Source organism: Phasianus colchicus, chromosome 3 (genome assembly GCF_987193195.1).
Source record: "Phasianus colchicus chromosome 3, bPhaCol1.hap1.1, whole genome shotgun sequence".
Classification (NCBI taxonomy): Eukaryota; Metazoa; Chordata; class Aves; order Galliformes; family Phasianidae; genus Phasianus; species Phasianus colchicus.
In genome coordinates, this window is record NC_143438.1 from 30,471,972 (window position 1) to 30,494,977 (window position 23,006).

At 43.5% G+C, this 23,006-nt stretch overlaps 1 protein-coding gene across 2 annotated transcripts in view; it reads right to left on the bottom strand.

The window, feature by feature from the left end:
* Positions 1–10,399, bottom strand: part of GALNT1 (polypeptide N-acetylgalactosaminyltransferase 1) — a 75,659-nt gene extending 65,260 nt beyond the window's left edge. Inside the window, exon 1 of one of the 2 annotated variants that reach the window (XM_031589152.2) lies at positions 10,249–10,399. The gene's annotated coding sequence lies outside the window, so the exon portion shown is untranslated. The remainder of the gene's footprint in view (positions 1–10,248) is intronic. The other variant, XM_090137205.1, reaches the window with a different exon arrangement.
* Positions 10,400–23,006: the final 12,607 nt, after the last annotated feature.

Genomic DNA, 23,006 nt, shown 5'->3' on the forward strand with positions numbered 1-23,006 from the left:
GCCTAAATGTAGAAGTATTCACTGGTGAAACACCAAGCCATGAAAAAAAAAACCAACCAAACAAATCCCAAACAGGTATACAGGCAACCCTTGTGCTTACCCCATGGCCTCTGTAGAGAACATTAACGCTACTTTCTTCTGCGTCAGTACCAATTTTCTCCAAATCCCTGTACAACTTGCTATCTGTGGGACTTTTGCCATCTAACTGTGACTAAAAGCAGCCTAACAAACCAAGGATGAGAGCCCATGGGGAAAACCAGTGAAGGACTGAAGGTGAGATCAAAGTGCATCAAATAGCAACTCTTCTCCCACCAGAGAGATTTTGATGCCTTGACAGGGCAAGCATTCATCAAGAACTATTGTTTGTTTTTATAAGGAATACAACAGAGTAAGAAGTTACCTTATTAGACAAGTGACAAGAAAATAGAGAAGTTGCAAGCAAAGAACTTACGTCCAGCCAACACTAGTATAGGGCTAGGGAAACATTCCCTTCCATCACTTGAGGGCTATACATTTAATGCATATAAGATACAGCCAAAACAAGTGCCTTCACATTTTTTAAAATCTTCTTCCTATATTGAAGTTTGTTCTTTAATTCTCTCTTCTTGAAAGACCAACATCAGAAAACCAGCCTTTGGTGGCTGCATTTGTCTTCTCTGAAAGTCTTCATTTACAGTAGGTGAAGGGTTTCAGACATACGGTTTTTTGATATTAAGACTCTTCTGATTACCTTCCCAACCTATATACAGTAGACTTCATAAGTTTTGAGAATTTTCAGTAATGTTGTTCTATAAGGATTCAACCTTTTATTTATAAATACTTTATTTCTCCCAGCTGAAACAGATAATCTCTATGGAAAAGGAAGGCGATTCTTCAACAACTGTTTGCATAAGACTGGCTAAAGTTTCTCCTGCTTTGCCCGAAAGTGACTGCTCAGCACACAACTTTTCTGATGTAAAAGTAATTGCAGCAGTTCTAGCCATCACCAAAGAGCCAAATTAATCCTTTTTTTCTCCAAAAAGGAAGAGTGAGACTTGGAATTATTTAAACAGGAGTTGAATGCAGTAGTCCAAGAGACATTTTCTCTTCAGTGCAGCCACCCAGAAATTGATTTCAACTTACTTCAAGTGAAGCTGATCATCGCTTTTCTCTCATGTGAGTATCGGCTCCCTCTCCCAATGTATCTTTACTTTTTATGTAATGACTTAATATGTTTTTAAAACACAAAAGAACTCATAAAGTCATTCTGAATACATGGAAAATATCCAGCAGGCTATGTCAAGAACTTGTATGAAGAATGCAAGACATCATGCATTTTCTGAACATGCTCAGTGCAGTAAAATACATTCTCCATAACTTGGCTTTAAGGTAATTTTCGCTCCTTTTCTTCCCCCTCTATCTTTTTCACCTCCCTGAGAATGTCAAATTACATCTAAAAAGTGATGACTTTCAAAAAGCCGCATAGTTCATTTTCAAATAGCCGGGTCTAAGATGGATCAAACTAGATTTCAAAAAACAAAAAGTCTTTTATTTGAACTTCTTTCAGATACATTTCTCCACACCCAGTATTAAATCCACATCCTTCTGAATAAAAATCAACAATACATTCAACCACACATTACAGACTCCTACAGGCGAGGAGAAGTCACAAGTTATTGAAAATCATTGAGTTGATATGCTCCAACAGTAGCTGATAAGAGTTGTTTCCAACTAACAATTAGCCAGCACGAGTTACAAATAATCGATACAGCAGCAGTCTCTTAGAATAACAAGAAATTGCTCGTTTCTGCTCCATAGAAATAGACTGTACAGCTCACCTCCGTGGGTGGGAGCAGTAGTGAATCACAATTTCATTAGCCTCCACAACAAAAGATGGTCTGATTATAAGAAAGTTGGCATCAAACATATTTACAGTCTCAACGTTTAAAGTTTAGCTATGCAGATACCAAGGTCAAAGATTTGATTTAGAAATGAGAGCCTGGCTTGCATGCTATTGAAGTCTGAGCTCTTCTGTACAGAAGCAACAATAATGAAAGGCTGTTCACTTAATAAAAGAAAACATCCCATTGTGGTTTCTTTGTTTAAAAACACCAGCGGATTAGTGCAGAATAGTGACTGCAACTCGGTGCTATTCATTAACTCTAGTGAAAATAACACGAGGTATGTTCCAAAGAAATAAAAGTCATTGTTTTCCTAGTAGAACTCGAGAAGTTTTATGACATTTTCAACAAAGAGAAAAATGTGGTTTTTAAAAAAAAGTCTTTAGATATCTTTCAAATATACATAATGCTCATGAAAGGCAGAGGAACTATTGTTTCGGCCTCGAGTCCTCAGTGTTTGGGAAAGCACAATTTGTGGGAAAAAAGGAATAGTCAAGATGTCTAAAGCTGTGTAAGAAAGCTGTGATATAATCCAGAGCACGAAAATTATATATTATTGTATTTCTGTGAATTAGATCACAGCTGAAACGGGAACAATTGGTTTCTCACACACACAGCAGATTTCAAGCCCTAACTGGTTGTAGCAAAGTGATTCGTTTCCTGGATGTGGAAAGACAAACTAAAATATGTGATTTGACAACTCTGCAAGATGCAGAAGCTCCTAAAGAGAAAGAAACATTAGCAAAGAAAGAAATTACACTTAGAAACAAGGGCCTTGGTTTTCTGTGGTTTTTTTTTGTTTTGTTTTTTTAAGATTTAGCAGATTCAAAGTATAACTAATACCTAAAAAAACCCAAGCTGCCATATTTTATTTTAAAGTTAAAAATAAGAAACACAGAAGTTCTTACGATTTGCCACAACAGTGAAAAACTAGGCATACACCATAATTAACACACTCTGAGAGAGAAAAGTTTCATGTTGGACCATCATACAGAAGGTGAATCTTGCCTTAGCTGGTGATTTAAAGTTCTGCTTACTCACCAGACTCACCGAATCGTTCATGATGAGTTTTAACACCTTTTTTCCTTCTATGAGATGACACCATAGCAAAATCATGAGAAATAGTGCTTGAATATGTAACATCAACAAATAAAAATAAAAATAATCCTCCACCTTTCAACAGGGTAACCATATGTATTTCAAAGATTTAAGATTTTTCTGATGCTTCCATCACTTTCAACTCCAATTCTCCTGTACTGCTTTTAGATATATTTCTTCCAACTATACTTTCATAAGACGTGATGGATTATTTAATATCTTCTGAGGCAGTCTGTTGGTGCTGCTGGACAGTCTCAGTACAAATTTTGCCTCATTCTTTAAAGCAACATTTTGTACAACAAAGTATTTCAATAAGAAACATACAAATGATCTTAAGAAGTGTTAAAATATTAATGCAGTTCCTAGCAATTCAATGTGTCTATTCACAGCTGAACATCAAACGCATGTAAAACCTACAACAAACACGTTTTTCTAACGTAATATGATCGATATTCCTTAAGCTCTCAGCCCATCGTTCTATTTTGAAGGACACATTATCAACCACTTACTTCTGGGACTACACGTAGCCAAAGCAGTCCTCATGCAGATTTGTGCTCTTTGAAAATATTTTAGTCCAACACTCATAGAATCAGTGATACCATGCGTTAGAACTAACTTGAAGCTGAGAGAAAACCATTTTGATGAGAATGCCATCTAACCTACCAGCAGCTGCTCCACTCTGTTGTGCTTTAGCAGGAAACTTGAGCTTTTACAATGAATAAAGGATTCCTGCGCATCCTTTCTATCACGTTATTCTCCATATTCACTTCAGTGCCCAAATAAACCCCAGCAGAAGTTGAAGAAAGGAAACCACTGAGCAGCTTGGAGTTGCCCTAATACAGCTATATCACAGCACTTTTCCAAAATTATCAGCCAGCAGCTTGTTCTTTGAAGAGGCCAGATACTGAGATCAAACCTAAGTCCAAAGCAAATAGAAGTCTAACCTAGCATACTTCTCCATCCTCTCTGTAACTTTTTTTTTTTTTTAAACCACATGAAGTGATAACACAAAGTGCTTGGCAATGGAGCAAATGGTAAGCTGTGGTAAGAGCCTGAAGGCCTCCCACAATTTGTAGGAAGATACAAAGCATACATCCTTTTAGCCTACACTAAGGATCCTGGAAGTGGCACTGTCCCTTCCTGCTCCCCAACGTCACTGAACTGCACGACTCAGTACTCTGCGTGCTGTTTCCCAGACTTTCAGTTTAGGAAATTTTCCTCAAAATCAAAGAGTCAGAAATGTCAGTTTGAAAAAGGACTTCAATTTTACAACTCCTCTCTGCAGGCAAAGAGCTTTCTGTGGCAGTTCCATTTTTCTTAAGATATTTATTTCAAATAAATGTACTTCAGCTGTAGTATCTCTCTTCACTTGAAGTACTAGAACTTCAAACTGTCTCTAGGATTTGAAAACTGAAAATAGGCTTACTAAACTTTCAAGAAATACATGTACTTAAATTAGTAAACTTTGGATCTGTGGGCCCTACGGAAAAAACTACAAGAAGGTATTGGAAAAGGCAAGAACAAAGACACACTGTTTCCGTTGGTTTTCTGGTTGAGTATTCCCATTATTCCAAATCTCACTCCAGTACAGGACTGCTCTGGCACGCTGTCTTCAGCTGTTTTTCAGAGATAAAGACAACAGACATTCTCCTCACTCACATGACACTATAGACATTAGAGTTCAAAGCCACAAAATGGTCTTAAAAGAAAAAAAAAAAACAAAAAAAACAGTTCTACAGAAACATTTCCTTAACAATCAGTAATTCACAAACAGGACACTCCAAGCAGCATCCCAGCCAGCACCAACTGAATCATCTCTTACAGAAGTGCTGTCTGGAGATAACAGTCAAAGCTGAGTTCTGCCTTAGGAATTAGAATTCAGCTTCTTTGTTTGAGAAGTGTATCGATTCCAATTACTTTAAGTACATAATGAACTGAAAATTAAATAAATTCATTACTTTAATTTTAACTTAAACGAGTCCTTAAAGATGCTGAACATTCGCTCTTTGATGCACTTAGTGTAGAAATGTCACAAACAGGATATAGACAATTGCAGGCTGTTCTCTATACTTTATTTATTAATAATGGTAATCAAACTGTTGAACATGAGTGAAAGCACAACTCAGACCACTCATATTTAGCCTACAACTAATTTGCAATTGAACCAGTTCAAGATCCAGAAGTCTGTTGCTTCCAGATAATACCAGCTAGCACAGCTAAAAAATGGCCACGTGAAATTACATCAGATAGTCATCCACTTATGGCAGGGGTGATATTTTATGTGGCAGGGAGATATTTTATTCTTGCTTTCAGTCAGTGCTGATCCGGGCTGCTACAGTTACACTCATTTCAGAGTCCTGTTGTAGAGACACCGGATGAAGACCAGTAATAGATGCCTTTCTCCTTACAGAGGTCCAGGGTCATTTACTCAACTTTTTCATTCTGCTTTTTAGTCAGCTGCTTTCCTTGGCTGCAGGAGCACTTCCAAATCTCCCTCTACCTGTTGATGGTCTACTTCAACCTGTTACCAATGTTCTTCCCTTTGGGTATGCTTCTTGCAGAGCCTTCCAAACAACTAAAACCTGTTTCCCTCCCCCCATAAAGATCCCACTATCATCGCTTTCTAATTCTCAGTGCAATCCTGGCTTGCCATTCTCAAACTGCTCTGAAGTATTACTAACACATACAGAGCAGCCTCAGATGGCACAGAGAAACATAATGACGAGCTGTGGCTGCAGAAAAGTAAACAGATTGAAATTCTGCAGGTTCTGCAGGCCTTAACCACACTATGCCTGCAAAAAGAGACTAGCACTCCTCCTTTTTGCAGAACCACCTAACATGGGGTACTTAGCACTGCAATAACGGCTGCGGCTGCTAGGACACACCAGCAGAATCTGGGAGTCTCTTCCAACACAAAGTAAGAAGCGCAAGATCACAACACACCTTCTTACTTGTCTTCAATGAGTTTTCAGAGACAGCTTGAGCATCACACCAACTCAGCTGATCCATGTAACTTGGATGACAAATTTTGTCATGTGACTTCAGGGATTCTCTTATGTGAGGAACTATTGGAACTTAACATGAAATACTACATGTCTCAAATACGCTAAGAGTTGAACCATGGTAAGAAATCCCATTTAAAGAAAAAATCACCAGTGATTCCATTGCTTGTGTAGCTTAACCAATGAATGCACAGCACTAATGAAAGCAACAGAGACCTTCTAATACACTGACTTGCAATTTCCAGAACAAATATTCAGAAAGCAAGACTAGAGCTGTTGGACAGCAGAGCCAAAGGAAGCCAACTCTCTTTCAGCTGGGCAGCAGCACAGCAGCTGACTTAGCTTCTTGGGAAGCTTTCTAGCAGAGCAAAGCTTCTGAAAGTTGATGCCAGCATGGCACAGGAAGATGTACGAAAACGCTTTCCTCCTTAGCTGAGGATGAGTTTCACAACAGCTGTATAATAGGACATCAGCTGCTGCATACAGACTGAGCTGCTGATGCTCCGCCTCTCTTTGCAAACCTAACCTCTTCCTGGGAAATAAAAACAAACTTGAGCACCAGAACATGTAGAACAGCAGTCCTCAACACACAGTGATAGTACAGCCACCTCTATACACGTGCTGACCGTTGGGTAAGATCTAATAACAAAGAAAGAGCACAAGAGCTGAAAGCATCAGTGAGAGTTGCAGTGGCTATTAAATACCCATTCAAGTTGAGAGGGGAAAAAAAACAAACACTACAAAGCTCTATCCAGGTGCTACCAAAATCAAATGCCTCAGGGGAAGAAAAAGAAAAGTTTTCAAGTCGATCACTCCACAACCAGGTTCCATAGCATAGTTACCTACCATTTAAAGTAATAAAGAAAAAGAGATTTTATTTAATGCTTGAAAATAAAGCTCTGGGCTATAGAAGTCCAGTGAGATCAGGAGATGATCTACAGAGATCACCTGGCCAAGGGCACCTTTTCTGAACCAACCAGGTCTCTCTGCACACTGGCTTTCAGTGACAACTGAGGTCATCACAATTTGACTGCTCATCTCCTCTGGCTTTTCAAACAACAAGAAATCAAAAGTCATCTTCCTGTGAGAAACCAAGAAATGCCACTGAGTAACCTGCAGAGTTCTAGAACTCAAGTTCATATCAGAATGGACTGCACCTCAAGGAGCTGGGGCTTAGCACAGCAACACACGTGCAAGATATTTATGCAGTGTTCAAAGTCACAAGCTTCTAATGTAATTGAAAGTAAATGTCCCTTACAAATACCCATATTTCATAGTGCAAAACCATATTTAAACAATCAAAAAGTGAGTAATAGAGCAGTTAGCCAGCTCTTTAATACATTAGCTAAAAGTATATCAATTACATTGATTTTTATGATGGGCTGACTTCACATAATGGACTAAGCTTACTAGAAGGATTGTAAAAAAGGGAAAATGCTCTTCTGGAATTAGTGGGAGATGGTGTCAAAATGCTTTTAAGACAGGCACGCAGTTAAAACATTTTATTTGGGGATGTTAAATTTAGCATACTATTCTCAAGAATGGATATGGTGCTCAAGGAGAGTAAAAGCCATGATCACAACACTGCAGATGTATTTTGCAGATTCCTATGATATTTGGTTTTAAAGACTGTTTTATTCCTAGCTAAGAAGAAGGAAGGTTGGACTAGGAGCACAGTGGCAAAATTCAGCTCTGCGGAAGGCTAACAGCAGGATGGCTCCAGGAATCCACAGAGCAGGCTGCACTTAAGGGCATTGATTAAAGATTTGAAAAGCAGAAATGCTAACAGTCAGGGTAGTTTCATCAGTGACAGAAGACAACTGAAAATGCAATTAACTAAGGGCTAATCTGCCCCAGTGCACAAGTGACACAATGGCAGATACAACTCAGCATTCAGAAACGCAGATGTGGAGATGAAAATCAGACAAGTGCTACTATGGTGAGCAACTTAGTAGTGAAGTACACTTAGTATAAACCAAAAGGTTGTAAGCATCCCTGGGAAATTCCAGGAAGATTTCTGCTCAGTATGAGCATAGTGCTGAAAATGAGAAATGCTCAGATGCAAGAGGAGCAGCAGCAAGTACTAGCAGGACTGTAATATCTTCATAAAGCTACTTGTTCACTCTCAGCCACTACCTGAGAAAGGCTGCTCTCATTTTATACCACACGTCTGAAGAATCTTGGATGAAGAGGTCAGAAATTATTACTGCTAATATAAATAACAAAGCAAGACATGAAAAATACATAGCTACTAGCAGACCGCACATCGGCCAGAACAGAAACAGCTTACACTTTAAAAATTAAGATGCCACTTGGTGAAAGCGGGAAGCAGACCCTTCAGAGCTACGCTTTTTTGGCACAGTGTATAAACATACTTTCACAGTCATTGCTTTTGTGCGATGTTATAACCAAGAACACTGGTGTGAGGCCCACAGCAGGAGCACTCAGTGATCCTCTCATGACCAGCCATAGGCCTGCAGCCACAGGGATGCTGAGTACCTCCACTGCACAGCCCCAGTGCTACAAGCACCCCTGCTGGCAGGGGAAACGATGGTCCTCAACTTACAGACTAACTTCAGAAGTCAAGGTCATAAAGAGCAACATGAACCACAATGGGAAACATACAGTATAACTTGGTCTAAAGCATGTCACTAGAGATTCCCAAATAAAAGAATTCCAGAACTCTTGTTCAGAGAGATCTGTTTATAAGCACAGTGAAGCCCCATGCTCATAGGTATCACTCCAACTCTCAGAAAGCACCTTAGGGTTACCTACATCGCAAAGGCTTTGTATGCAGGTCGAACAAAGCAACAGGTAGGGACAGCAGCAGGACCCCTGTGGCCATGTGAAACAAACCTCTGTCCCAAGTGGGGCTTACAGGAGCACTGGAGAAAGAGCACAGAGACAGAAGACAGGAAAACACAGAAGTCCAAAGCCAACACATGGTGCTACCTATAGGCACGCAGCATAAGAAGGGCAGTACCAGCAGTGGGGAAGCTCTCCCAGCAGGATGCCAGCAGGGCTGAAGCAGCACCTTAGCCACGCAGCACCGCCCTCCACCCCCCATTCCTGAGGCAGACCCAGCCCACTTTACCCAGGAGAGGGATGCGCTGCATAGCAGAAGTGGAGCAGCACCCCTCAGTGCCAATGGGCTCCGCAACACCCGTCACATGGCACGGCCACCACATCTCTGTGACTTTCAGTAATGTCACTGGGTGCTGCGCTCTGAACTGAGGAACCAGGCGGCTCTGCTCACACAGCTCAGGGCTGTGGGAAGCCAGGCAGCACCCAGCAGCAACCCCACTGCTGTCACCGTCACCTTGATCCCAAGGGTGGCTCGCTGCCGGCGTCCTTGCCGAGTGATGCCTCTGCCACTGTCCAGGGACACCACACCACTTGGGAAACACCTCTCTCTGCTGTGCGCACGTGTTACAGACAAGGGGAGCTGACAGCACGCTCTATGCTGACACAGTACCACTCACAGGAAGACACACTGAGACCGCAAAGCACTGGGAAGCGAAATGCCTTCTGCAGCATAAGCAGCCCTTTGTATTGACAAGGGAAACGAGTGCTGCGGCGTTCCATGCGCCTGGGGCACCCCGAGCTCGCTGCCCCCGCAGGGAGCAGAGCTGGGAGCAGCAGCGCACCAGAACGCGGGGTTCACTGCACGCTGCCGCTCGTACAGCTGCTGGCCGTGCCCACGTACAGCTCATAAACACCATTTACACAAACGGGAGATGCCGCCTCACTCCGCTCGTTGCCATAAAAGTTCTTTCTCCCAGCAGCCGCCGCACAGCAGTCGGTTTCCATTCCCGCACCTCACTCCGTGCACCCACAGCTCCTCCGGGCTGACGCCGGAGGGACCCCAACCCTCGGCCGTGTTCAGAGACGGGGTCAGCGGGCAGAGGAGCGCTCCTCAGAACGGGAGGAGAGGCAGGAGCGCTGCTACACGGACACCCCCCGCGAGAACTAAGTTACTTAGGGCACCGCTCACAGGAGAGCCTCGCTTCGCCTCGATCCTCTCCGGCTCAAGGAAAGAACGAGGCTGAGCGCCCCGAACGCTGCCCAGTTACGTAACGGCCCCTCACGGCCAGAGCGGAGCAGGGCCGGGCCGCCGCCCGCCGCGGGGCAGGCACGCCGGTGGGAGGCCGGCAGGGAGGGAGGGAGGCAGAGAGGGCAGGCTGCAGCCCAGCACGCGGCGCTCGCCCCGCGCTTCCCCCCGCGCGGGCCGGAAAGCGGAACCCGCGACGCCCACCGCCCGCACTCACCTCGGTGACGTTCGGAGCCGGCGGGAGACCGAGGGCGGCGGCGGGGCCGCCCCGGCCCGGCTGTCACCGGCCGCCCGGGGCAGAGTCCCGCGGGGCGAATCCTCGGGCGACGCCGGCGGCGGCGGGAGGGACGAGCCGCCCAGCGCCCGCTCGCCGCCGCCGCCTCGCAGCGAGTCGATTCGCGGCCGGCCTCGCCGCCGTCGCGCGGCCGGGCGCTGCCGGCGGCGGCCGCTACGGCCGGGGCACCGCCGGGCACGGAGCGCCGCCGGCCGCCGCCGCCTCGGCCCCCTCTTCCTGCGGCCGCCGGCGGCCGCGCTCGAGGCGCAGTCACGCGGAGCACCGCGGAGAAGCCGCCGCTTCGCTCAGCGCCTCGGAGCCCGCCGCCGCGCTCCCGCTCCGCATCCCCCGTCCTCCGCGCTACCGGCGGCGGCGCCTCCGGCCGCGCCTCTGCCGCCCGCTCTCCCGCGCGCGCCGCTGCCGCCCGAGCCCCGCTCAGCGCCGCGTCTCCATCGCCAGCGCGGGGGCGGGCGCAGGGAAGGGGGCGGGCGCGGCCCCAGCCGCCCGCGCGCCCGCGCCCCCTAGGTGGAGCCCGCGCGCCCGCCCCGCCCCGCCCCGCCGGAGCCCGGATGTGCCGCGGGGATGCCGGCGGGGCGTGCGGCTCTCCCCGGGCACCCGCGTTGTGTCGAGGTGCGAGGGCGACTGCGGTGTCTCCCGGCGACTCTGCCCCCGCCATTTGGTGAGCGCTGCGCGCCCGCGTGTCGGCAGTCGGTGTGCCAGCTGTCACCTGGGGATCCGACAGCAAACGAAAGCATCCCATCGCATCCGCAGCGAGCGCTGAGTAACCCCCTGGGTACGGAGCCCACTGCAGCATCAGTGCGTTAGATGTGCATCCTATAATGATGCTTTTAGAGCATGAGTGTGTAACAAGGCTAAAAAGCTGCTCCAGAAACCAAACGAGGAAAATTCTTTAACGCTTGAATTCTGGGAGCTGCTTTATCTTTCCCTACTCTTAAATGCCACTTTTTTAAGGTTATAGATCAAAGTTTATAAGCTCTCTTTGAAAAGTGTAGCTAGCAAATGAAGTTTTCGTGAAGGAAATACTGTTCTTCCTTGAAGAGTAAATCTCCTCTTTCAAATAACGTATAGCTTTAAAGAGTTTGTTTACAGAGCCCAAAAGCTTAGGTTTACAGAGCTCAATAACTGTGTTGTGCTCATTACAAACATATCTAACGAGTTCCCTGTCAAAAACCCTGTACTTTAAGAACAATTAAATCATAAAATCATAAAGGTTGGAAAATACCTCTAAGATCATTTAGTCCAAATGTCAGCCCATCCCCACCATGCCCACTGACCATGTCCCTCAGTGCCACATCCACACGGTTCCTTAATGCTTTTAGTAATGGTGACTCCACCCCTCCCTGTGCTGCTGCCTCACCGCTCTTTCTGAGAAGAGATTTCTCCAAATATCCAACCTGAACCTCTCCTGGCACAACTTAGGGCCGTTAACCTGGGTGAAGAGGCCACCTCTTCACAACCTGCCTTCAGGAAGTTGTAGAGTGCAGTGAGGCTCTCCTCTGAGCCTCCTATTCTCCAGACTGAACAGTTTCCTCAGCTGCTCCCCAGAAGACTTGTGCTCCAGATCCCTTTTTTGTTGCCCTTCTCTGGACACTTTCCAGGGCCTCAATATCTTTCTTGTAGTGAGGGGCCCAAAACTGAGCACTCGAGGTGTGGCCTCACCAGTGCAGAGTACAGAGAGATGACTACCTCCCCGCTCCTGCTGGCCATACTATTTCTGATACAAGCCAGGATGCCACTGGCCTTCATGGCCACCTGGTCAACAGCAGGAAGGAAAAAAAAAAAAAAAAGATGTGCAGACAAATTAGGTGCATGCATTTTAAAGGTGCTTAGACTTCCCACACATCCATTTTTTCCTCATACAGACAAAACCGGTGTATTAAGAGTCTGCCCATGTGCTCACAGACAAGCAGTCACTTTGGTAGGTGGAGCGTGCCGGGGGCCTGCATCTCCATGTATTTTAATGCACTGACATTTTGTCAGCCACATGCCTGATCCCCAGCTACAGTCTCACTGGGTGAGGAAGGTGTTGGCAGTAGGCTGCTAAGGAGGGGAAGCTGCCAGCCGGGCAAGCTGCATGTGGCATTGGGAGTGTCTTTGCCAAATACTGGCTGAAGTAGTCTGATGATTCATGGTAAGATAGAGAGTATTTTGAAAAATGCTTGGTACTGCAGTCAGGTGACAGAGGAAACTTGCGTGTAGAAATGCCCTGTGGGACAAAGAGGCATTCTTCATGTAGGCCCCAGTCCCACATGGTGCTCACATGCGTGCTCGCTTTCAATAGTGGAATCAGATTCCTTCTGCACTTATACAGTCGAAGCACTGGAGCCGTGCTGCACAGCTCAGCTGACACATTCATTGGGGACTGTTGTTTTGACAGGCAGTTTCCCTTGCAGAGGTAATGCACACCGGCACAGGAACTGCAGAGCTGCCCTCATTTAGCATTTATAGGCTGAGGAACAAGTCTGCATGTGTTTGTACACAGCCGGATAATAGAAGTAGTATCAGGCTTTCCTATGCCAAAATTGTGTGTTTCCAATTTACGCTCACAGTTTTAGCAAGAATGATTTATTGTATGCAAGCAGTTTACCATATGCAAGCAGCTTAACACTTGTTCCTTGATGACTGCTGATGCCGTAGGACGTATCCCAAATCCCTCTGTGGAATGTCTTCATGCCACCTCGATTATCTATGCTATTGCACTGCAACCGAGTCTCAGAAATTCACTTAGCAAAAATGTCATCAATTTCATGAAAAGCAAAAGTCAGTGTGAAACCTCCAGATACAGGCAAAGACACGTTGAGAAGTGAAATAAATTCACTAAACCATGCAGATAAAAAGATGTAATTTTTGGAATAAGTGTACATTCAAAAATGCAGTCTATAATTTAAGGACTAGGTTTATGGCTTTTGTATTAAAAGAAGTACATCAAGAGTCAAGTTTACGGATTGTGGAGTCCTAGTAAATCAACTCTGTAGAATTACTGTTGGAGGGATCTTTTCCAATATGTACATATTCAAGTCATGAGAACAAATAAACAGATTTCTAAAATCTTTGTGATGGTTTGTAATTATAGCCAATGCTATCCTTCTGATTTCATGAGACTCAAATTACATACTGCACAATGCCTGGGGGGAAATAATATGAGATTTTTCTGGCTTTGGTTAGATATTTGTCAAGTCAGCTTAAGGCCAAGCTGTGCCACTCCTCTCATGTGCCCAGAACACCACAAAAGACCGAATCTGGGACAGCCGGCCAGTATAATGCAGAGGGAACCTCCCGTGTAGTTTGCGCTGCAGCCAGCACTAATGGGCAGAGACACTTGAGCAAGTCTCCACCCCACCTGCAGCTACAGAAAATGGGCTGAAGGGAACAAAGGGGCCTGTGAGCTTTCCAGGAAAATCCCAGAGCTCCCAGGGTCAGGACAGATGAGAACTCAAGTTCAGGCTACCTGCAAGGTGAACAGAGACAGAGCATGACCAAGTGTCATGGTGACAAGTGATGAGCAGCCTTGCTGAAGAATCCTCACAGAGCTGGGATTAAGGTGTGCTGTCACTGAAACAGGTCAGTGTGTCAGGGTTGGGCAATTGGCTGCAGGAAACTCTGATGCAGCATTCCATTTAAGCTGAGTGCAAGCAAGTGATCAAAATGAATTTAAGGGAGGTCATCTTGCACTCCTTCAGCGTTTAAATGGCGTTTTTAAAAGAAAATTATAGAAATAAAAAGCTATTTATATGCCAGATACAATCATCTCTGGAAAAAGAAAGAAATACGTAAGTACTGTCTTCATGTCAACTTGGGGAAGTGTTTGTCCCACTAGAGCTAATTGCCAATGAAGAAACTGGTGTTTATTGTTGAGGATGTTACAAAGGGGGTCATAAAATAATTTTATTACAGCGAATGTCGATCTGTATTTGCATTATTTCCATCAGATTGTCTTTGTTTTACAAGCTGTCTGCAATAGCTGTTCTTGGAAGGTCTCCAACAAAGCATTCTCTTTGGGGCTACTAACTGCAAATAAGATTAAAGCTTAATATGTCTGGTAATCAGTTTTCTTTTAAAGAGCACAATTTGATTTCTCACGGTCAGCTGGGATCCCCCATATCCTCTTCTTTGTTTTCAACTTGCTGCTCTCAGTAACCCCCTCCTCCCCCCAAAAGCCAATAATCTGCTCGCAGCTGTACTTTCACACTTTTTGTGAACTAGGAGGCAGTCATACACGACTTCTACTCCAGAGTCCAAGAACTTCTATCAGTTTAATGCAACTTGCTTTTGTTTGGTTTTGTTTGTTTGTTTGTTTTGCCTGCAGCCCAGGCAAGAACAAAGTGTTTTATGTCCTCCATTTGTTCCAGTGTCATGCAATGAATTTAGATAGCTAGAGCTCATTTACTCAAACCAAGCAAACAGAAGCAGGTAATCTCTCTACTCCTCACCTATACCACCAATTTGTTCCAACAGAGCTGCAGTTGTATTGGGTGAATCTGTCTTGACAGGAATGAAAATACCCTTTTTAAGGAATGGCAAGAAAGAAAGAGAGACACTAGATGGAGGGGGTGATCCTGCTCCTCCAATTCTGCACAGATGAGGCTTCACCTGGAGTACTATGTCCAGGTGTAAAGTCCTCAATACAAGAGAGATGTGGACATGTTGGAGTACATCCAGAGGTCCACAAAAATGATGTGAGAGATGGAATCCCTGTCTTCTGAGGACAGTCTGAGAGAGCTGGGAGATTCCTCCCTGCTCCCTCAAGCTGGTCTTATCTCACCTCTCTTGTAAGGATGGAAGAAGAAAATGGCTGGGATCCATGCTGGCTCCTTGGAGCAAAGGGTAGAGCCTCACTGTACCTCACTGTACCCTCATTTCTCAGGGTACAAGAATTGCAGTGTGCTCACTTTCCATCGATACCTCCTGAGCCCAAGAGTGCACAGCTCTTTTGCGCTTTGCTTTTTCTGTGGTTATCAGGGACAAGACATCTCCTTCACCCGTTCCTTCTCCAGTGATGGACTGGAACTTTGACACTGCCCAATATTTTGGGAAAAAAGTTAAGAAAGGAAAAACAGAAGACTGCCAAAATTGGACTGTGTAAGCCTAACCCTATGGATATCACATCAGCTTGTCGACCCAAATTACTGAATTTGGTACCATGTCCAAACAGAATAGCAGCTACACTGTGTTACCACCATTTGGACTACATACTGTACCACAGAGGAAGGTCAGGAGTTGCAGGAGACAATGAACCATTAAGGAAAGCACTTGGTAAAAGAGGATGCTGTTAGTGAGTCTTAGTCATTTTTTCAAAATTCCTAGAATCTATTCTGACTGTATATTATATCCTATTTGATCTACTGGAGACCACCATTTCCAGTGTGTTAGTCCCTCATCAGGAATTAGTTTATCAAAACACAGTCCTCAATCTTTAACTCTGTTAATTTTCCAACTGAAAATCAACTTTAGGACAGCATTAGGGCAAGTTGGTGTATTTGTCAGTTTGGTTGTCAGAGGTCCAGGATGATTTAAACCAAGTTTGCTAAAGAGCAAATTTGCTTCCAGATATTCCATTTCAAAGAATATAAACAGCAGTATTCAAAATGCTTTTGAAAGGTTTTGGCAGGTATAGAAGTACTTCCATTTTCATCTACATTAAACCTGGAGCATATTCATTACTCTTACATAGCATGTTGTTATTCCATATGTCATAATTTGTTTTGATAGTTACTTCAAAGTTTGTGTTAGAGGGAAATAAAAGAAGAGTGCTGTATTTCCAGGATATTCCTGGCACAACAATGAAATGTTTCAATATATTAGAAAACATTTAATCCAATGAGAGTATCCACAACTATGAAATGTGGATGTTTAAACCACAAAAGAAAAATAACTATCACATTTCACTCAAATATACATGTGACCTCAAGGGCTGAGGATTTATCACAAACAGCTCTAGCCTTTACAAAGTGAAAGGGATTGGTCCTATGCTGGAAGAAATATGAATGAGCTTTCTTCCAAGAAAAATAGAAGTGGCCTGAGGGCAACATAAAGGTATAGTAAACCTCTAAAAGATGAAGTCTCTATTTTATTTTTATCGGAGTAGCTTTATGCTATGGATAAACAAAGATGAGGTATAATTTTATGTAGCCATCAGAAAGTTTATAAGCCTGGTTAATGTGACTTTTCTCAAGCAGCCTTAAAAACAACAGTAAAACCAGCAGATAATACGTTTGCCTGATATACTGTTGAGTCTACATGATATCAAGGTCTGCCTAACAGTGTTCATTCTTCCAGCAGATGAGATCCCAGTGTTCCTATTTCAGCAGGATGTTTTGGTCATTGGCTTAAAAAACAGTAAGTGATTAAAGCAAAAGCAGATACTAAATGTTTTCAAATAGGAGCCTGTAACAGATTTGTCACCCAAATGGCTCCTTCAAAATGTGCCAGCACTGTTAACACAGTGGGTCAGCAACACCAGTTTTTGTCAAACATGAAACAAGGCAATTTGGGGGGTGCTGGGGCCACTTAGAAAACTTTTCCATAAGAGAGATGCAGAGTCTGCAAAAGTGGCAGCCACGGGCTTTAACTTTACACCTCCTTGGTGCAGACAATAATTAGACTCAGATGCAGAAGGGCAAAGGAGAGGAAGGGAGCTTCACAGAGGCAGGTCTGCAAAACAGAGGTGCTGTCTTCTCAACACCATAGATTAACCAGAATAAAATGCTGAATACATTAGTGTAGAGATGCCCTGCATCACTGTGTTATGCTTTCACTGACATCTGAATAGTCCATTTGCCTTCAACAAGTTCCTGGTGGAGGCAAAGATTGGAACTTAATAAACAGTTTTGTTAGAAAGCACTATTTATTATATATATGGTTGTGAAGCACAAACAGCAGAAGAAAGCAGGAACATTTCTTTTCAGTTACAAGCTTCCAAAGAAATTATTGGCAGATATAGGAAGGAAATAGATTGATGTGTTTAATGCACACTACTTACTCACTTTCCAGGTGAAACAAGCCCTCAGTAAGTACCTGGTAGGTTTTCCCATTAGTCTGGTATTCATACAGTGAAGTGTGCATTGCTTAGCAATTCCACATATTATTTTCAGCCTAAAGACTGCAGCCATAATCTAGATTCAAGTTTTATTGTCCAGTTAAAGCCTCAAAATAGTCAACACCCACTGCAATTCAGTTATTTAATTATGTTTACTGCTTACCTAAATGATATTACAAATGAATTACACCCACATGAATGGCTGGTTTGGATCAGGCCATAGGTTCTTCTAGCTCAATATCTTACCTTGACATCCTTAGAAGTTGGGTGCCCGGGGCTAGGACAAATGCATGGTGGCACCTCCCCTGCTTCCAGATAAACCTTGGCTTAGTTTCTCTTTTCAATATAAAGGTGATTTGCAGCTCACTTTTCTCTTCTATGAGATCTGCAGAGACAATAATCCTCAGATCATTCTCAGCTAGGTCTCCATATGCATATGCGTTTAATAGGAATGTACTGTCCATACTTAATTGCTGCATATGGGCTTTGTAAGCACACAGGCTGCTGGCAAAAGCAAAAGACATGTATAATCTCTATGTCTTAATTCCCTTGTGATCCCACCCAGACTACAGGAAGTCATAGACTTTCCCTAGGGTTTTGATTTCTGGAATCATTGGATGACGTATGTGAAGTAAAGGAATGTAGCTGAAGTATAGAGAGGCTTTTCTGTAAAACCAAGGAATAATCCACCGGTCAGACTTCTTTGTTAATAATTTTCAAGTATTATAAAGTTGTCTAACATTCTTACAGCTCTTATTCTTAAGTCCTTCCACTCCACAATGTCAAAGCATAAAACCTTTTACCCAACATACCTTTGGGTAATGGGATTCTAACGGATTTTTTGTCTTGCTGTGCAGTGAGGACTTTGCTATTTGTACATTCACCGCTATCCTTCCAGGAACGCGCTCATCTTAGACAAAGTGGATAAAAAAATCATTCCATCTGGAACTGTTTTAATGCTCACCGTCCGATTCCTAAATGCTGCACCAGTACTGAGCACACCATAGCTGAGCACGAGGCCAGCATGGAAGGATTAGAGAAAAAAATGCAGCACCTCAAGGCAGTGCTCAGCAGCAGCTGTTTCAGCCCTCCAGCTACAGCAGCTGCCACAGCCAACAAAGTGCTGCTTGGAATGGGCAAAATAAGGAATTGCTGCTTGAGCTGTCGATCTGTTTCTCCCTTGCCACCTTGTGACTTGCCTGCACATTTTAACCCCCTTTATGCAGTACAAATAATTCTGCCTGGGTGGTAATGTTGTGGATCCAAGAGTAAACCTCTTTTCATCCGTGTTAAACAACACAGCCACAGAAACCTCCCCTCCCTTTTCCCCACATCCTTTTGCTGCTAAATTAAAATAAGCCACATTTTTTGGATATATGCTCAGAGATTCTAGCACAGGTGGACAGTACAGAAAGATTATTTCATCAGATATAACAAGCAGAGAAACTATGCAAGCAGTGAGCTATACCCTTAGGAACAGATGAGAAAAAGCTAGAGCATATACTCTACAACTAGGACAGCAGCACTTAAAGTAAATGTATGTATTTAATTTGATATGAATCTATTTTCATAACTTTATTTTCCTCAGCCAGTTCTAAAATAAGGCTTAACCCTCCAGAGTGCCATTTCTGAGACAGTTTCCCGTCACGCAAAAGCCTATGAGCTTTCCAGTGCACATGAGCAGCAGATGTGTGTGTGCAGAGAGCTCCGTAAGTACGTATTTCCAGAGAGCTCAGATAAAGGGCTTAATGCAATGCCCACATACCACCATTCCCTGTGGGGCCCTGATGCCCACTGGGGCAAAGAGCTGATGGAAGAAAGCCAACAGCAGCATTTCCTTTCTGAAATGGCGTTTCCCTTCTGAGCCCTCCTGAAGGGCTGACAACCCGTGTGGAGCCTGCTGGTCTGAGCAGTTTGACAGCATGACACAGAGCCGAGTGGTGGACATGGAAGACAGCAGTACCCGCTAGGTTTATGATCTGCCTTCCAGCTGCCCCATGCCACAGCATCTTGGCTCATATTGCCAGTAGAGCCAGGGACTAAGCACAGCATCAGCATTTCCCAAATATTGTTGGGAAGTTGCACCTTTGCATCTCAACAAAATCTTGTTCCTCCTCCTCTAACTGCCTCAATGTACACAAGATCTGAGCATTATGACACACTGGGAGTATTCGCACTTAGCTGGGTAAACAAGCTGCACACAAACCACCTTTCTTACCCAGAGGACTCAGAGATTTTGCTAACACAGTTCAGTCCCATTCTTGCTAGACAAATGGCTACACTTACACCACAGCCAGTAGGTGCCATGCTGAATCCTACCTAGCTTCACATCACCCTGCAGTGCAAGCAAGGTAACTCTTCTTTATAGGGAGGCAAAATGGGGAGCCTGTAGCTGCAAAGTGTGGCAGTGGCGAAGGGCCAGAAGGATCTAAGCTCTTACCTCTCATTCCCATCCACTAAACCACGCTCTTGTTACTCATGTCTCTCACATATCACTGCTTAACAGTAATACTTGTTTTATATTTGAAATATCCTTTTGCAAGTAAAGAGAAGACTTAGTGACAACTGATTTCTTTTAGGACACGCTCCTGCCTTGCAAAGTAAGCGTTAAATCTCTCTAGTATCAGTATCTAGTATCTAGCTGAAAGACCATCTATGGTCTGCACAGTTACTGTTTCATTGTATGACATCATCTCTAGCACATGCACAGCCCAGAATCATTCTCCCTGAAAATTGCTTTCATTACCCTCAGATTGTTAAACATCACCTAATGGCAGATCAGTAACTGATGTATGTGGCCAAATTGATTTGCTTGCTTATTTCTTTCGCTACACACTGAATTCTCTTACCCTTTGTGTCTGCAACAGAGCTAAAGGTGTATTTTAGGATGCAGGCAGTAAATCCTGCTAGCCTATTTGCTTTTTTCTAAAGCTGCATTTGTTTACTTTTTAGAAAGCTGCTTATTTTATACAGCAAACAATATTCATTTACACACTGCTACACATCCTCTGGTATTACCTCAGCTGCAAAATACAATTTTCCACTCAACACCTTTGATGTGGGACTCCAGCCTTGTGTGCAGCCAACTTCTGCCGACAGCAACCCTCTCTGTCTCTGCAAAGGAATGACCTTTTAAAGCTGAGTGGCTTTATTCATTCATTACTACTGCTCCAACCAGCTGAATGGTATCAGCATGATCTGAGGTGTCTCTAAAAGCAGAAGGTTTAATCAGAGCCCCTCGTTCAGTCTTTGGGAGCATTTGTCAGGAAGACGATGCAGGCTTAAAACTGATTTCTTGCAGGACCCTGAGTGGCTGCTGTGAAGAATAAGGAGATGGCATTGATACAAGTCCCACAAGGAGACTCACTTTAACCTGAAGAACGGTAGAATTCCTTAAAGCTGAATGTCATGCAAGCTATTGCCTGAGAATATGAGCAACGTTTAGATAGTTTTGCTGTTACCCTTTTTTCTCCTAGGTTTTGAAGTAGCTCTCCCCTTAGTTCCAACAGCAAAGCCAGCACCTGTAGTTCGCTACTGGCTACTCAGCCAAGCAAACACACTTTGGCTATAGTGGGTCAGGCCCTTAATCTGAATAGTACTGTCTGTAACGAATCAGGTAACCTCCAGGGCATTTCATTTTCTTAATGCACAGTTATTTACTTCTATATAAAGCATGTTTTTGAAGACAAAAAGCACAGCACTTCTAACATGCAAAGGGCAATGAACTCCTATTTACATATTCAAACAGAAGAGGAAATGCCTCTCTTTCTTAACTTCTTCCAGCTACGCTGTCGGTCAACCACAGTTTGCATCTGTACTAAATTAGCAGTTTTTCCTTCTCTAACACGTCCACTATATTTTTGTTTGGGCTCTCACTTCTCACATTTCCTCACCTTGCTACATCCCAAACAACAGCTCCTGATGTAAACAGTGCCTTTATTAGTGGTGGGGCTTCAGGGGCACTCCTCTGGAAATTTGATTATATTTTTAGATGAATATAGATTCAGAGAAGAAGAAAGGAAATGTGCAAAACTGATTATTTTTCTGTTTGAAAACTAGTTTTCCTGCTGCTCAGGACAGATGGAGAAGAAAGAGATGATACTTAATGAGGTGGGACATATTGTACTTCTTGACAGCAGTGCTGAGGCAGAATACAATATTTTTAACGTGAAAACCAAAGCAGTAGATAACAGGCCTTTCAAATACTGTTTTGAAGTGAAAACCAATACACAAATGAACTCATCTCACCTGATTTTCTCATCGCAATAATAGACTGGTTTGGTTTTATTGGCTACATTTGTATTCATTACTGCTGTCTCTTCCTCCTATTTCCTACACCCTCTCTTTTTTTCTAAGAAAATTATCAGAGGATGAGATGCTTGCAGAGTAACCCTCAAGATAAAAATATCTTCAAGAGCATGCACAGCTTCTCAGAATTCTTCCCAAGCCTGCTGCTAAAGCGATATGGTCATGCATTGTAGGCCTCACACTGAGCTCTGGTCAGAGTGCGTCATGGTTTTGCACCACCATAATAGAAATACTGTTCTGACTAAATCACTGTACTTACAAAGTCTGTAAACGCTCTTCTGGCAAGGTTGAGTTGTCCTCTGCCCTAAAACTAAAAATCAAAACCATCTGGGAAGAAAAAATGATGACTCCATTATCTAAAAATGAGATTGCATATCAAGTATTGCTTATTAATAAATACACAGACTTCACCTATGCTACTGATTAAATCCAGCCTGCAAGAAACTTATTCTAGGGATGTGATTTGGGAAGCTTGTAGAAAAGAAGGCTTATCCAAAGGTGGTGAAGTCAGCTGGAAGAATGCCACGTACCTCTGGCCATCAGTTCTGGAGCTTACAAGAGCTGCATTGCTCTACCTTTACTAGTCTTGTCCATTCATAGCAGCCAGATTTACCTTGACCATCATTGGCCATCAGCACGTTGGGGAATTTAGTATCTGTGGTCTATATTCCTTTCTTTCTCTAATATCCTCATGGCTATGTGATTTTTTCCTGTTCATGCTAAATCAGATGAGCTCTGCTGGTATTAAAGAAGTAGCTTTTGAAATTTCACAAAGCCTACTCAGATTATTCAGATGCAATATTGCAATAATTCTAATTTAATTGTTGTCTTCTGACACATGGTTTTTGTGCTTACGTATTTGAATTATCATTTTCAAGCCAAAACCTAAAAGCACTTTGCTATAAGTAACAGTAGATGATAATGTAAAAGCTAATGGAGATTGTGCTTACCACTGAATATGGCAAAAAGGAAAATAAAAGTCCCAAGAAATTTACCATCTATGGGATCATAAAATTCAGTGGGACCACTTCCAAAATTAAATTAACACTTCTGGGCTAAGTATTTGTGAGATCAGTTTCATTTTGCAGATGTTAGACACAAAGATGCCCCCTGAGACTGGGAGAATAATTCTGCCTAACAGGAGGCATGAACCCACCCTTATTAGAGTCAACAGCAAAACTTTAACAATAGCAGGAGAGCCCTTCAGATTGCTTTTTTATCTCTGTTGCATAGCATATTTTGGCATATAGGCATAGGTTAGCCAGCAAAGCAAGTGGGCAGTTAGAAGAGAGAAATACTTTTTCACAGCTTGCCACTTCGTTCTCACCACATATTC